Raw genomic sequence first — 15531 nt, 5'->3', positions numbered from 1 at the left:
ATTTTGTTTGCCAGTAGTTTATTGAAGATTTTTGCATCTATGTTCATCATGGATATTGGCCTGAAGTTTTCTTTTCTTGTTGAGTCTCTGCCGGGTTTTGGTATCAGGATGATGTTGGTCTCATAAAATGAGTTAGGTAGGATTCCCTTTGTACATCTGGTAGAATTCGGCTGCAAACCCATCTGGATCTGGACTTTTTTTGGTTGGTAGGCTATTAATTGCTGCCTCAACTTCAGCCCTTGTTATTGGTTTATGCAGGTTTTCAACTTCTTCTTGGTTTAATCTTAGGATAGTACAAGTGTCTGGGTATTTATCAATTTCTTCTAGATTTACTGGTTTGTGTGCATAGAGTTGTTTGTAGTAATCTCTATTTCTGTGGAATTGGTGGTGATATCCCCTTTATTGTTTTTAATTGCATCTATTTGATTCTTCTCTCTCTTTTTATCTGTCTGGCTAATGGTCTGTTTTGCTGACTTTTTCAAAAAACCAGCTCCTGGATTTTTTGAAGGTTTTTTTGTGTCTCTATCTTCTTCAGTTCTGTTCTGATCTTAATTGTTTTTTGTCTTCCTCTAGCTTTATAGTTGTTTTTTTTAATCTTGCCTCTCTAGCTCTTTCAATTTGGATGAATGGTGTCAATTTTAGATCTTTCCTTGTTTCCCATGTGGGCATTTATCGCTATAAATTTCCCCCTAGACACTGCTTTAAATGTGTCCCAGACATTGTGGTACATTGTATCTTCATTCTTATTGTTTTCTAAGAACATCTTTATTTCTGTCTTCATTTCATTGTTTATCTAGTTGTCATTCAGGGGCAAGTTGTTCAGTTTCTATGTAGTTGTGCAGTTCTGAGTGAGTTTCTTAATCCTGATTTCTAACTTGATTGCACTGTGGTTTGAGTGACTGTTATGATTTCCATTCTTTTGGATTTGCTGAGGAGTGATTTACTTCCAATTACGTGGTAGATTTTAGGATAAGTGTGATGTGGTGCTGAGAAGAATGTATGTTCTGCGGATTTGGGGTGGAGATTTTTTAGATGTTTATTCGGTTCACTTGGTCCAGATGTGTGTTCAATTCCTGGATATCCTTGTTGATTTTCTGTCTTAGAGATCTGTCTGATATTTCCAGTGGAGTGTTAAAGTCTCCCATTATTATTGTGTGGGAGTCTAAGTATCTTTGTAGGTTATTAAGAACTTGCTTTATGTATCTGGGTGCTCCTGTATATTGGGTGCATATATATTTAGGATAGTCAGCTGTTCTTGTTGTATTGATCCTTTTACCACATGTAATGCCATTCTTTGTCTCTTTTGATCTTTGTTGGTTTAAAGTCTATTTTATCAGAGACTAGGATTGCAAACTCTGCTTTTTTCTGCTCTCCATTTATTTGGTAAATCTTCTCCCATCCCTTTATTTTGGGTCTATGTGTGTCTTTGCACATGAGATGGGTCTCCTGAATACAGCACACCAATGGTTCTTGACTTTTTATCCAGTTTGCCAGTCTGTGTCTTTTGATTGGGGCCTTTAGTCCATTTATATTTAAGGTTAATATTGTTATGTATGAATTTGATCCTGCCATTTTTTTACTGGTTGGATGTTTTGCCCTTTGGTTGGCACAGTTTTTTCATTGCATTAGTGGCCCTTGCCATTTGGTTCTTTTTTGCAGTGGCTGGTACTGGTTGTTCCTTTCTGTGTTTAGTGCTTCCTTCAAGAGCTCTTGTAGGGCAGGTTTGGTGGCAACAAAATCTCTCAGCAATTGCTTGTCCATAAAGGATTTTATTTCTCCTTAACTTGTGAAGCTTAGTTTGGCTGGATATGAAATTCTGGGTTGAAAGTTCTTTTCTTTAAGGATGTTGAATATTGGCCCCCACTCTCTTCTGGTTTGTAGGGTTTCTGCTGAAAGATCCACTGTGAGTCTGATGGGCCTCTCTGTGGGTGACCTGTTCTTTCTCTCTGACTGCCCTTTATTCCTTTGTTTCAATCCTGGTGAATCTGATGATATGTGCCTTGGGGTTGCTCTTCTTGAGGAATATCTTTGTGGTGTTCTCTGTATTTCCTGTATTTGAATGTCAGCCTCCCTTTCTAGGTTGGGCAAATTCTACCAGATAATATCCTGAAGAGTGTTTTCCAGCTTGGATTCATTCTCCCTATCATCTTCCAGTACATTGATCAAGCATAGATTAGATCTTTACACATAATCCCATATTTCTTGGAGGCAGTGTTCATTTCTTCTCACTCTTGTTTTCTCTTTTCTTGCCTTCTCCTTTTATTTCATTGGTTTGATCTTCAATCTCTGATATCCTTTCTTCTGCTTGGTCGATTTGGCTATTGAAATTTGTGTATGCTTCTTAAAGTTCTTGTGCTGTGTTTTTCAGCTCCATCAAGTCATTTATGCTCTTCTCTAAGCTGGTTATTCTAGTTATCATTTCTTCTAACATTTTTTCAAGGTTCTTAGTTTCTTTACCTTGGGTTAGAACATGGTCTTTTAACTCAGAGAAGTCTGTTATTACCCACCTTCTGAAGCCTGCTTCTGTCAATTCGTCAGATTCATTCTCTGTCTTTTTTTGTTCCCTGATGGTGAGGAGTTGTGATCCCTGGGAGGAGAAGAGGTGTTCTGTTCTTTGATGGTTTCATCCTTTTTGTGCTCTTTTCCCCCCCATCTTTGTGGATTTATCTCACTTGAATCTTTGCAGTTGGTGGTTTCAGGAGGAGTCTCTGAGTGGACTTTTTTTTTTTCTATTGAGGTTAAAGCTGTATCTTTTTTGGCCTGTAGAGGGTGTTGCTGAGCTCTCTCCGGTTCAGTAAGGTTGTTGGGTAGGTGGTCCTTCCCTGGAGTTTGTTTGCAGATGAGATTGGCTCCGCCTTCCCCATGGCATCTCACCCAGAGCTCAATCTTCTTGATTTGGGTCAAGCTGGGGTATTTGCTGCCAAGCTCTCTATCAAGCACTTCAGTTCGAGTTCTGTGGAGGTGGGGCCTGCCAGGCCTTATGGTCTGTTTCCCTGCTTTCAACTCTGCCTCCCTCTGTGGGATGGTCCATTCTGCTATCATTAGTCCAAACTGTCGCCCAGGTCCCTTCGACAACTTGTCGAGCCCAGCAGTTGCTACTGCTCAGATTTGCATTGACTATCCATGGCACCCTACCATCTGGCAGGGCCCCCATGGACCGTGGGTTGCAGGAGGGATGAGGCAAGCACAGGAGCCTAAACGGAGCACTGAGCAGGTTAAGTCCCCTGACCTTCCAAGCCAGCTGCACGTTTCAGGTTGGGACATGCCCCCCCATCTTGATTTGCCCCTCTGGGCAGCTCTCACCCTGTGGCTCCTTCCCTGGGCCCAATTCCAGTGCCCTAACAGTCCTACAGAAAAGAGCCTGACACTTCATTTGGAACTGTGAAGTCCTCCAGCCCTCTGCATCTCATTTCCTGGGAGCTGCGTTCCAGCACTGGCTTCCCTCATCCATCTTGGCACCTGCCTCCAGGCTACCTTTTTGCTAGCCAGGCCAAATTGAAAGAGCAGTGGCTGTACTCCTGAAATAGCAGCAATTTGTCCTAGCTGAAATATGGTAATGAGAATTAAAAAGATTTTTTTCTTTTCTTTTTTTTTTTTTTTTGAGACAGAGTTTCACTCTTGTTACCCAGGCTGGAGTGCAATGGCGCGATCTTGGCTCACCGCAACCTCTGCCTCCTAGGTTCAGGCAATTCTCCTGCCTCAGCCTCCTGAGTAGCTGGGATTACAGGCACGCGCCACCATGCCCAGCAAAAAGATTTTTTTAAAGGAGCTCAAATGGTTAAAAGTCAGCTTAATGAAACGCTAACATCCATGATGTGTATTTGTTTGTATACATATATGTGTGCTTGTATTTAAAAGGACCTCATGTTTTTTGTTTTGCTTCTCTTCTAGGATCTTGTCTTCTTCTTCTTCTTTTTTTTTTTTTTTTTGATAAAAGTTTATTCTTGGGCTGGGCGCGGTGGCTCACGCCTGTAATCCCAGCACTTTGGGAGGCCGAGGCGGGTGGATCACGAGGTCAAGAGATCGAGACCATCCTGGTCAACATGGTGAAACCCCGTCTCTACTAAAAATACAAAAATTAGCTGGGCATGGTGGCGTGTGACTGTAATCCCAGCTACTCAGGAGGCTGAGGCAGGAGAATTGCCTGAGCCCAGGAGGCGGAGGTTGCAGTGAGCCGAGATTGCGCCATTGCACTCCAGCCTGGGTAACAAGAGCGAAACTCTGTCTAAAAAAAAAAAAAAAAAAAAAAAGTTTATTCTTCTCAGTTGACTGAATTCTGTTTTCTTCATTTACTTTGGCTGTCTCTCCTTTCTCTTGCACCCTCTGCTGCATGGGGGACCTCAATAGTTTTTAATATCCTGGGGTTCCTTAAAGAAAATGAAGAAGGCATCAGACTTCCTTTGGGGGAGAAACCTATTTTTCCTTACATAACCCCTAGAATATAAACAGACCAAAACAGAGATATAGACCAATTGAACAGAACAGAGGCCTCTGGAGCAACACCACACATCTACAACCATCTGATCTTTGACAAACCTGACAAAAACAAGCAATGGGGAAAGAATTCCCGTTTAATAAATGATTGTAGGAAAACTGCCTAGCAGCTTGCAGAAAGCAGAAACTGGACCCCTTCCTAACGCCTTACACTAAAATTAACTCCAGATGGATTAAACTAGTTCAACCATTGTGGAAGACAGTGCAGCACTTCCTCAAGGACCTAGAAATAGAAATTCCATTTCACCCAGAAATCCCATTACTGGAGATATACCCAAAGGATTATAAATCATTCTATTATAAAGACATATGCACATGTACGTTCATAGTGGCACTGTTTACAATAGCAAAGACCTGGAACCAACCCAAATGCCCATCAACGATAGACTGGACAAAAAAAATGTGCACATATACACCATGGAATACTACACAGCCATAAAAAGCGATGAGTTTGTGTCCTTTGTAGGGAAATGGATGAATGTGGAAACCATCATTCTCAGCAAACTGACACAAGAACAGTACATCAAACACCACATGTTCTCACTCATAGGTGGGTGTTGAACAATGAGAACACATGGACACACAGAGGGGAGCATCACACACTGGGGTCTGTTGCAGGGGGCCAAGGGAGGGACGACAGGGTGTGGGGAGCTTGGGGAGGGATAACATGGGGAGAAATGCCAGATACAGGTGATGGGGGGATAGAGGCAGCAAACCACATTGCCATGTGTGTACCTACACAACAATCCTGCATGATCTGCACATGTACCCCAGAACCTAAAGTACAAAAAAAAAAAAATTGAAAAAAAAAACAACCAGACAAATTTGTCTCAGCTCTTAAATGGCTTACTTTTGTATTTTGTTACCATTATTTGGATGAAAACGGTTATTGCCACAGAGGTTACTCTAGGGTTTTTAAGAAAGAGTGTGGTTTAGACACTTAGAAATGTCTGATTAAAAAAAATTAATTTTTTAAAAAATAAAAAATATTTTAAGCATTACATGGTATAATCTTATAATAATTCTCCCTTTTTGGAGACCCAGGATTCAATGCGGACTCAAGATAGATCGTTCCTATCTAAATAAAATTGACCTCCTTATACAGTCCTATGATAGATTTCTATAATTTTATGTTTGATTTGGCATCCATCTTCAATCTCCCTCTAGTGCTACCAAACATTTTCTCTCTGTACCTTATGATTTAAATTTTGCTATTTGATTGTGACCTGACTTGTTTTATTTACCATACAAATTTAAGGCCATTTAGCTGAAAGCTGCCTAAGGTTGTGAAACAGGTTATCAAAGATTTGAAAGTCTAAGACAGAAAAAAAAAAGGTTTTTATAAATCTATAAAATGTGCTCCTATTGGCATGCCTAATACTTCTATATATTTATGTGTTGCATACACAATTTATCACTACTGAAAATATATAAAAGAGTTCTAATTAATTGACTTAAGAAAATAAACCAAATTACTTTATCAAGAAAAAATAAAAAACTAGTTAAATGCTTATTTAAGTTTATATAACTTAAGTAAAAGCTTTAATCAATAAGCTAGCTTTAAAATTATTGGTAAAGTAATATTGGAAATATCTTAAGAATGCCAGCATACATTTTTGTTTGCAATTTATAATCAAGCAATTTTATACTTATCACTGACAAATACTATAAGATGTCATAATTTGGCATAAGGCTTTAGGCAGTCACATAATTACTTACAAAAAATAGTAAGTTTTGTTTTGGGAAATAACTGTTATTGTCTTTGTCTCAAAGCTAAACTATAAACTAAGTCCCTCCCAAAGTTTCTCAGTTATAATTTTGCAATGGTGATTCCATAACTTTGAATACTGACAATCACAATTTTTATAAATAGTATAGATAAATGGTTAAAATAAAATAATTAGGTAAATGTAATAGGATAAATACTTGTAGAGAAACTCATCATAATTCAGAATCTAAAGTTATACTGAATTAATAATATGTATTTTATTATTTGGGTATCCTCCTATAAAACCACATTAATAAGAAACCATTTCTTTCTTTAAAAAAATGTTGTGCCCTTTAAAAAAAGGTGAACAATTTTTATATAATTCAAAGCTTATTTAAAGGTCATGTATAAAACTAAGTAAAAGGAACTAGGAAATAAAAGAGATGTAAAGAAAGTTATAAAAATAAAGAGTTCTTTTTTTTGGTAAGAAATCTTAAAGAGAAATAATTTCACATGAGAAAGAATCTTGTATGATAAATTTAGTCTGAGAGTAAAATGACTGTTTAAAAAACAGGGATGTTCAGTACAAACCAGAAAGTTCAAGCATGTTATAAATGGTCTGTGTAAGTCACAACAAGAGGATTTATGAGAAAACATGAAACAAGAACTTTTTCTGTTTTTAATTATACTTTAAGTTCTGGGATACATGTGCAGAATGTTCAGACTTTGTTATATAGACATACATGCTCCATGGTGGTTTGCTGCACTCATCAACCCATCATCTACATCACGTATTTCTCTAATGTTTTTCCTTCCCTTGCCCCGACCCCCCAACAGACACTGGGGTGTGATGTTCCCCTCCCCCCTGTGTTCATGTGCTCTCATTGCTCAACTCCCACTTCAGTGAGAACATGTGGTGTTTGGTTTTCTGTTCCTGTGTTAGTTTGCTCAGAATTATAGTTTCCAGCTTCATCCATATCCCTGAAAAGGACATTAACTTATTCTTTTTTTTATGGCTGCATAGTATTCCATGGTGTATATGTGCCACATTTTCTTCATGCAGCCTATCATTGGTGGACATTTGGGTTGGTTCCAAGTCTTTGCTATTGTGAATAGTGCTTCAATAAACATATGTGTGCATCTATATAGTAGAATAATTTATTATTCTTTGGGTATATACCCAGTAATGGAATTGCTGGGTCAAATGGTATTTCTAATTCTAGGTCCTTGAGGAATCTCACAATGGTTGAACTAATTTATACTCCCCCCAACAGTGTGAAGGTGTTTCTATTTCTCTACATCTTCTACAGAAGCTGTTGGAGTTTTTCATACTCACCATTCTAACTGGTGCAAGATGGTATCTCATTATGGTTTTGATTTGCATTTCTCTAATGACCAGTGATGATGATTTTTTTTTCACATATTTGTTGTCCGCCTAAATGACTTTTTATGAGAAGTGTTTGTTCATATCCTTCACCCACTTTTTTTGATGTGATTATTTGGTTTTTTCTTGTAAATTTGTTTAAGTTCCTTGTGGATTCTGGATATTAGCCCTTTGTCAAATGGATAGATTGCAAGGATTTTCTCACATTCTGTAGGTTGCCTGTTCTCTCTGATGATAGTTTATTTTGCTGTACAGAAGCTCTTTAGTTTAATTAGATCCCATTTGTGAATTTTGGCTTTTGTTGTCATTGCTTTTGGTGTTTTAGTCATAAAGTATTTGTTCATGCCTATGTCCTGAATGGTATTGCCTAAGTTTTCTTCTAGAACTTTTATAGCTTTAGGTATTACATTGATGTCTTTAATCCATCTTGAGTTAATATTTGTGAAAGATGTAAGGAAGGGGTTCAGTTTCAGTTTTCTGCATATGGCTGGCCAGTTTTCCCAACACCATTTATTAAATAGGGAATCCTTTTCTAATTACTTGTTTTTGTCAGGTTTGTCAAAGATCAGATGGTTGTAGATGTGTGGAGTTATTTCTGAGGCTTCTGTAATGTTCTGTTGGTCTATGTTTTTATTTTGGTACCAGTACCATGCTGTTTTTGTAACTATAGCCTTGAGTAAAGTTTTAAGTCAGGTAGTGTGATGCCTCCAGCTTTACTCTTTTTGCTTAGAATTGTCTTCACTATATGGACTCTTTTTGGGTTCCATATGAAATTTAAAGTAGTTTTTTTCTAATTCTGTGAAGAAAGTCAATGGTAGCTTGATGGGGATAGCAGTGAATTCATAAATCATTTTGGGCATTATGGCCATTTTCATGATACTGATTCTTCCTATCCATCAGCAAGGATTGTTTTTCCATTTGTTTGTGTCCTCTCTTATTTCCTTGAGCAGTGTTTTGTAGTTCTCCTTAAAGATGTCCTTCACATCCCTTGCCAGTTTTATTACTAGGTATTTTGTTCTCTTTGTAGCAATTGTGAATGGTAGTTCACTCATGATTTGGGTCTCTGTTTGTCTATTATTGGTGCATAGGACTGTTTGTGATTTTTGCACATTGATTTTATATCCTGAGACTTTGCTGAAGTTGCTTATCAGCTTAAGGAGATTTTGGGCTGAGATGATGGGATTTTCTAAATATAAAATCTTTTCATCTGCATTCCCCTCTTTCTAATTGAATATGGTTTATTTCTTTCTCTTGCCTCATTGGCATGGCCAGAACTTCCAATACTATGTGGAATAGGAGTGGTGAGAGAGGGCATCCTTGTCTTGTGCTGGTTTTCAAAGGGAATGCTTTCAGGTTTTGCCCATTAGGTATGACATTGGCTGTGAATTTGTCATAAATAGCTCTTATTATTTTGAAATACATTTCATCAGTACACACTTTGGTGAATGTTTTTAGCATGAAGAGATGTTTAATTTTATAGAAGACCTTTTCTGCATTTATTGAGATAAGCATGTGGTTTTTCTCATTGGTTTTGTTTATGTGATGGACTACATTTATTGATTTGTGTATGTTGAGCCAGCCTTGCATTCTAGGATGAAGCTGACCTGATCATGATCATGGTGGATAAGCTTTTTGGTGTGATGCTGAATTTGGTTTGCCAGTATTTTATTGAGGATTTTTGCACTGATGTTCATCAGTGATATAGGCCTGAAATTTTCTTTTTTTTCTCGTGTCTCTGTGAGGTTTTGGTATCAGGATGATGCTGGCCTCATAAAATGTGTTGAGGGGAATCCCTCTTTTTCTATTGTTTGAAATAGTTTCAGGAGGAATGGTACCAGCTCCTCTTTGCAACTCTGGTAGAATTCAGCTGTGAATCTATCTGGTCCTGGGCTTTTTTTGATTGATATGCTATTAATTACTGCCTCAATTTCAGAACTTGTTGGTGGTGTATTCAGGGATTTGGCTGCTTCCTGGTTTAGTCTTGGGAGGGTGTATGTGTCCAGGAATGTATCCATTTTTTCAAGGTTTTCTAGTTTATTTGTATAGAAATGTTTATGGTATTCTCTGATGGTAGTTTGTATTTCTATGGGATCAGTGGTGATATCCCTTTTATCATTTTTTATTTTGTCTATTTGATTTTTCTCTCTTTTATTCTTCATTAGTCTGGCTATCTATTTTGTTAACCTTTTCAAAAACCCAGCTCCTGGATTCACTGATTTTTTTAAAGGGTTTTTTGTGTCTTTATATACTTCAGTTCTGCTCTGATCTTAGATATCTCTTATTTTTTGCTAGCTTTTGAATTTGTTTGCTCTTGCTTCTCTAGTTTTTTTAATTGTGATGTTAGGCTGTCAATTTCAGATCTTTCCTACTTTCTCATGTGGGCATTTGGTGCTACAAATTTCCCTCTAAACGCTTTTCCATCTGTGTCCCAGAGATTCTGATATGTTATGCCTTTCTTCTCATTCGTTTTAGAGAACATATTTATTTCTGCCTTAATTTCATTATTTGCCCAGTAGTCATTCAGGAGGAAGTTGTTCAGTTTCCATGTAGTTGTACTGTTTTGAGTGATTTAAAAAAATAAAAAAACTTTTACATGATCAAGTTGTCACATTATTAAGTTTTGGTTTGCATCAGAAAAAAACTTAGAACTAATATTTTTTTAAAAATTAAGGTTTTTACATCCATGTATCTCTCCACCAGTGCTTTTTTTCAAATTAATTTGGTTTTTAAAACATTCATCAAAAGTATATCTCTTTTGTATTTTTAGTAGAGATCGGGTCTCACCACCTTGGTCAGGCTGGCCTTGAACTCCTGACCTCAAATCATCCACCCTCCTCAGGCTCCCAAAGTGCTGGGACTACAGTCATCAGCCACTGCAAATTAGCTGATCATGGTGGTGCACCCTTGTAGTCACTCCTAACTGTGCAGCTGAGGCAGGAGAATCACTTGAACCTGGGAGGCAGAAGTTGCAGTGAGCTGAGATCACACTGTTGCACTCCAGCCTGGGCAACGAGTGAAACTTCATCTAAAAAAGAAAAACAGTATATATCTTTTAAAACAATGTGAATATACTTAACATCTATAACTATAAACTTCAAAATGGTTAAGATGATAAAAATAAAGGCATATATTACCCTAATTAACATAATATTAAAAAATTTAAACTATGTATGAACAACCAAATCATTAATAGAATTGTGAAAAGTGTTCCTGTTTTCTAACATTAAGTTACATCTCTTTCTAAAAAGCTTCTGGGTTAGAAAAACAAATGCAAATGTTAGTTTAATAACATGGAGTTCCTACTGTTGAATTACAAAAAAGAAAGCAACGTAAATGAATATTAAGCCACCAATTAGTAGTCAGACACCCTTCTGTGTTAAAAATTTAGGTAAAATGTAAAAGATTTCAATATCAACTAGTAAAAACAAATACAGAAAAATTGTATAAACATCCACATTTCAAGTTCATTCATACTCAGTAAATTACAGATTTTAGCAAAAGAGTTAGCTATATAGTCTCTCTCTGATTTTATCAGTGTGAAATATAATATAAATATAACATTTTAGTTTACCCGTTGTTTTGGAATTATTATCTTATCTCAAGCTTAACTAGAATACCCTAAGTTTCTTCTACGTGTAGGGTAGATTATCATTGCTAACACTATATATTTAAGAACAGAGATGTAAACCTATGTATTTAATTAATGAGAGCTATAACAATCGATGTCTTTATATAAAACACTGCTAATTATGTGAGCCTATAGAATCACTTCATCTTTACTTTTTTTTACACAACATGTCTGTTTAATTGATGCATTTTATTTTATTATTTATTTTATGCATATTTATTTTATTTCTGGAATTTTAGTTTTTATTTGTATGTGTCCCACCTTTTCTATGTTTCTTTTTTTTTTAACCTTAAGTCCTGGGATACATGTGTGAAACGTGTAGGTTTGTTACACAGGTATACATGTGCCATAGTGGTTTGCTGCACCTACCAACCTGTCATCTATGTTTTAAGCCCTGCATGCATTAGGTATTTGTGTTAATGCTCTCTTTTCCCTTGCCCCCCAGCCCTTGACAAGTCCCAGTGTGTGATGTTCCCCTCCCTGTGTCCATGTGCTCTCATTGTTCAACTTTCACTTATGAGTGAGACATGTGTTGTTTGTTTTTCTGTTTCTGTGTTAGTTTGCTGAGAATTATGGCTTCCAGCTTCATCCATGTTCCTGCAAAGGACATGAACTTATTCTCTTTTATGGCTTCTGCATGCACTTTAAGGTACATGAACATTGCGTTACAGGGCTTCGAATCCTGGGTCTAAAAATGATTTAAATTTAGCAGCACACCAAGTCCTGCTAAATTTTAAAGAGTGACAGGAATTAAACCCCATCTTCAGCCCCAGTGGAAGATGCCAATCAAAATAAACAGTATTCCTGAGACACAGGGCCAGAAATTAAAGCTATTCAACTCCTGAAGGCCCAGGGGCTATCATAGAAGAGGTGGACATGTGTGACTGTAAGGGCCAATTTTGGGTGATAAAATAAGTCCAGTTTCTCTATAAATTAATCATTAATGTGAAAGGCACATGGATGCAAGATGAGCATATGGGCCCTTGTGTCAGATTAACAGGGTTTTCTTGAAGCATTTACTGACTCCTAAATAAAGGTTATAATGATTATATAATAGGCATATGGAAGTTATATCTTATGATCAAGATTAAAATTGTATACTTTATTTATATAATTTTGAAAAACAAATTTAATTGGCTTCTTGCTGTTTTTATTAGGGCTTCTTATTTGGAAAATTAAGTCTCCTCTCTCAAAGATTGAAGGTTTTTACCTTCTTTATTGAAGTCCCTGAGTTATCATTTTGGTCAAATGAATGACCTATTTTACAATGATCTATGACATCAAGTGTTTTAAACCTTTGATATTTCATGAACTTTCCAAAATCAAATTATAAATTGTTTTCTTCTGATCTAATTAATCCTTTAAGATATTAGGTTTCCTAAAGTCCAAAAATAATTTGGCTTATTTGCTATAAAAATTATATAGAAAACATTGTCAAATATGAATAGTGCTTGGTGTTTTTGTTTGTTTGTTTGTTTTGTTGTTGTTGTTATTTTTGAGACAGAGTCTCTCTCTCACCCAGGCTGGAGTGCAGTGGCATGATCTTGGCTAACTGCAACCTCTGCCTCCCGAGTTCAGGCAATTCTCCTGTCTCAGGCTCCTGAGTAGCTGGGACTATAGGCACGTGCCACCACACCTGGCTATTTTTTGTATTTCTAGTAGAGATGGAGTTTCACGATGTTAGCCAGGATGGTCTCGATCTCCTGACCTCGTGATCTGCCTGCCTTGGCCTCCCAAAGTGCTGGCATTACAGGCGTGAGCCACCATGCCGGGCCAAGTTTTTTAGACTGTATTTGTATAAATATGTCATTGGTATGTGTTCCAAAATCATGGGAAACTCATATAATTCTGCTATGACTTAGTGTACATTATCAGCAATAATTATAATTGTTACATCAAATTATTGTGTGCCACAGAGATAGCAGATTTCCTTGTCAATTGTGTTCTTGATTATGGCTGCTCTGAAACCTTCTGTCATCCACAGATAAGTTTTGTCTTGCTTTGATCCTCTTTAGAAGGTGATTTTATACTCAACCATAGAACTCCAACAGGTGTCCTTAAATGCAGGTTTCTGATAACTTTGGAGATTGTAACATTAGAATAGAGAAAACAACTTTCATGACTCTCGTGGAAAACTGAAATGTTCATGAATATAAAGCAAAGCAGCAGTTAACTGCATAAACTGAACTAATAGAAGCATAAAGCAATCTTTTTAACTGTTTTTCAGAGTCTAGAAAACTTCTAGGCTATTTGCAGCTTTTAACAATTGAGTCAAATATACTCTTATGAACAAAATTTGAACCATATTTGTTTCTCTCTACCTGATTTCTCTAGAAACTATTTGTGAGAATTTTTAACTTATGACAACACAGTTATTTGCATAAGTACAATAAGGGTCTGTTCTCATTTGTAACAGGACACAATTGGAGAAACTGGTTATTCTACCAAGGCTTTTACTAGAAATTGGTGTTTTCCTTTAAGGAATCAAACTTGACTGGTGGAGCCAATAAAAGCACCTTGGAAAAACTGGCATCATATCTTTGTCTACATAGCCCCTGTACAGCGTTCCTGACTTGTGATGAGTAAAGAATAACACTTTCTGACAGGCCCAGAAGCCCCAAGTATATCTTGGAACCTCTAGAGGGGATTACCCAACTCATAGGTATTTGATGGCACAAATCCATGGCTGGGCTCAGCTTTAAAAAAGACTTATTTGAAGTTCCTTCTATGGAACAAAGTTTCATCAAAGCCAAATTAAAAGCCTATAAAAATTATTATTCTTGCTGTACTGCATACAAATAATTAGGCCAAGTATAATAAAGCAAACCAGTCCTACCATGATTTGTCTTTAGCAAATATGGGAAAGCCGAGAGAGAAAAATTATGTTTCAAAACCTATAGTACACCTGTTTTTAGATTCTAGTCTTGCCTAATATTTTTGAAGTATAATTTTTCTTGTTTTCAAAGTAATGTTTTGAAAATGACTACTAGATTTCAAAATAATGTTTTCAATTTTTTTCCTTTTTTTCTCCTATTTTTTTCTAATTTGGAGTCACTGAAAACTAAACTGTAATTTTGTAAAGCCCTGCACACTGAAGCTAGAGAACTTAATCTTCAGAAGAAAATCACAGCAACTTATTTACGTAGATAAGCCACTTTCATACCTGCCTGCTGATGTGTGAAGGGGCTTCAGAGTAATGTGGCTTATATCAATTTTCCAGGATTGTTCTTTTGTTTGTTGTTGTTTTTCTCCTTTCCTCCCCCTATTTTCTCTTCCTAGGACATGAGACTTCACAACCTTCTAAAAAAGAGTCTTCCTAATAATGTAGGACTTACCTGTCTAGGAATAAACCATCTTAGCCATGAGAGATGAGACAAAACCAGAGAGTCATTTTCTTCTAAAATGATTCTCCAAAAGATTTTTAACAAGGGAGGATATGTGAAAGGAGAATACCTTGGGCCCTCAAAATCACTATAAGTCAAGCTGAGAACTGCTTAGAACAAACCTGCTTCCCATTCTATGCAAAGTCATTTTTCTGCTCACAGAGATAAATGCATATCTGATTGCTTCTTTTGGAGAGGTTAATCAGAAACTCAGAAGAATGCAACCATTTTTCTATTATCTAACTATGACCTGGAAGCCTCTGCACACCAACCACCAATGCTTTCTTAATTTTTCCAAAAAAGCTGCCTCAAAATTCTTTCTACCTTGGAAAAGTTTCTAAAATATTAAGGAAGAAAAGCATAAAATGTTGGGAACTACAGAAGTTAGCAGGTTCCTTGACTTCTTTCTCTAACAGGGATGGGCCAACTTGGCACTGGCAGAACAGAGACGTGCTGAAGTTATAACAGAAATAAAGAGAAAAGGTGATTCCTAAGTGTTCTGTTAGTGCTTGTCCATCAGAAAATAAAAGCAAAGCAAGTTCAGCTGAACATACTGCTTTCTGCATAAAAAAAAAAATACTCAGCTTATTTCTTAGGTTTATTGAGGATTTTTTGTCAAATATTGTGTAGTTATTGTGTTCAGTGGTTTTATTTTAATCCAAGTAAAATAAAATACATAAAAGAGAAATTTTGTCAGTTTTTGATATTTCCAGATAAAAAATAATTCCTTCTGTGCTAACTTCTGTTCCACCCAAAGGGACACCAGGAGGTACAATTTGATACCGTATTTGGGCTACAAGACTTGCCATAACTGGCTGGGCCAGGAGTGGGAACCTGATTGCTGGATTTAGAGTGGTATAGTCATTGATGAATTTGGAGTTGTGACTAAGAAATTTAATTTTCTATCTGAGTGGGTTATTTGAATGCCAGAAAT

General features: G+C 36.7%; 1 long non-coding RNA gene across 1 annotated transcript; it reads right to left on the bottom strand.

Moving 5' to 3' along the window:
- Window positions 1-375: 375 nt before the first annotated feature.
- Window positions 376-9817, bottom strand: LOC119467016. Its single transcript, XR_005195533.1, has 3 exons — window positions 9771-9817; window positions 4221-4225; window positions 376-469 (listed from the first exon to the last, which is right to left on the bottom strand). It is a non-coding gene; the product is annotated as an uncharacterized LOC119467016 (long non-coding RNA).
- Window positions 9818-15531: the final 5714 nt, after the last annotated feature.

The sequence above is a fragment of the Cebus imitator genome, unplaced genomic scaffold, assembly GCF_001604975.1.
Source record: "Cebus imitator isolate Cc_AM_T3 unplaced genomic scaffold, Cebus_imitator-1.0 Scaffold253, whole genome shotgun sequence".
NCBI classification, from domain to species: Eukaryota; Metazoa; Chordata; class Mammalia; order Primates; family Cebidae; genus Cebus; species Cebus imitator.
This window is presented reverse-complemented; position numbering and strand designations above follow the sequence as displayed.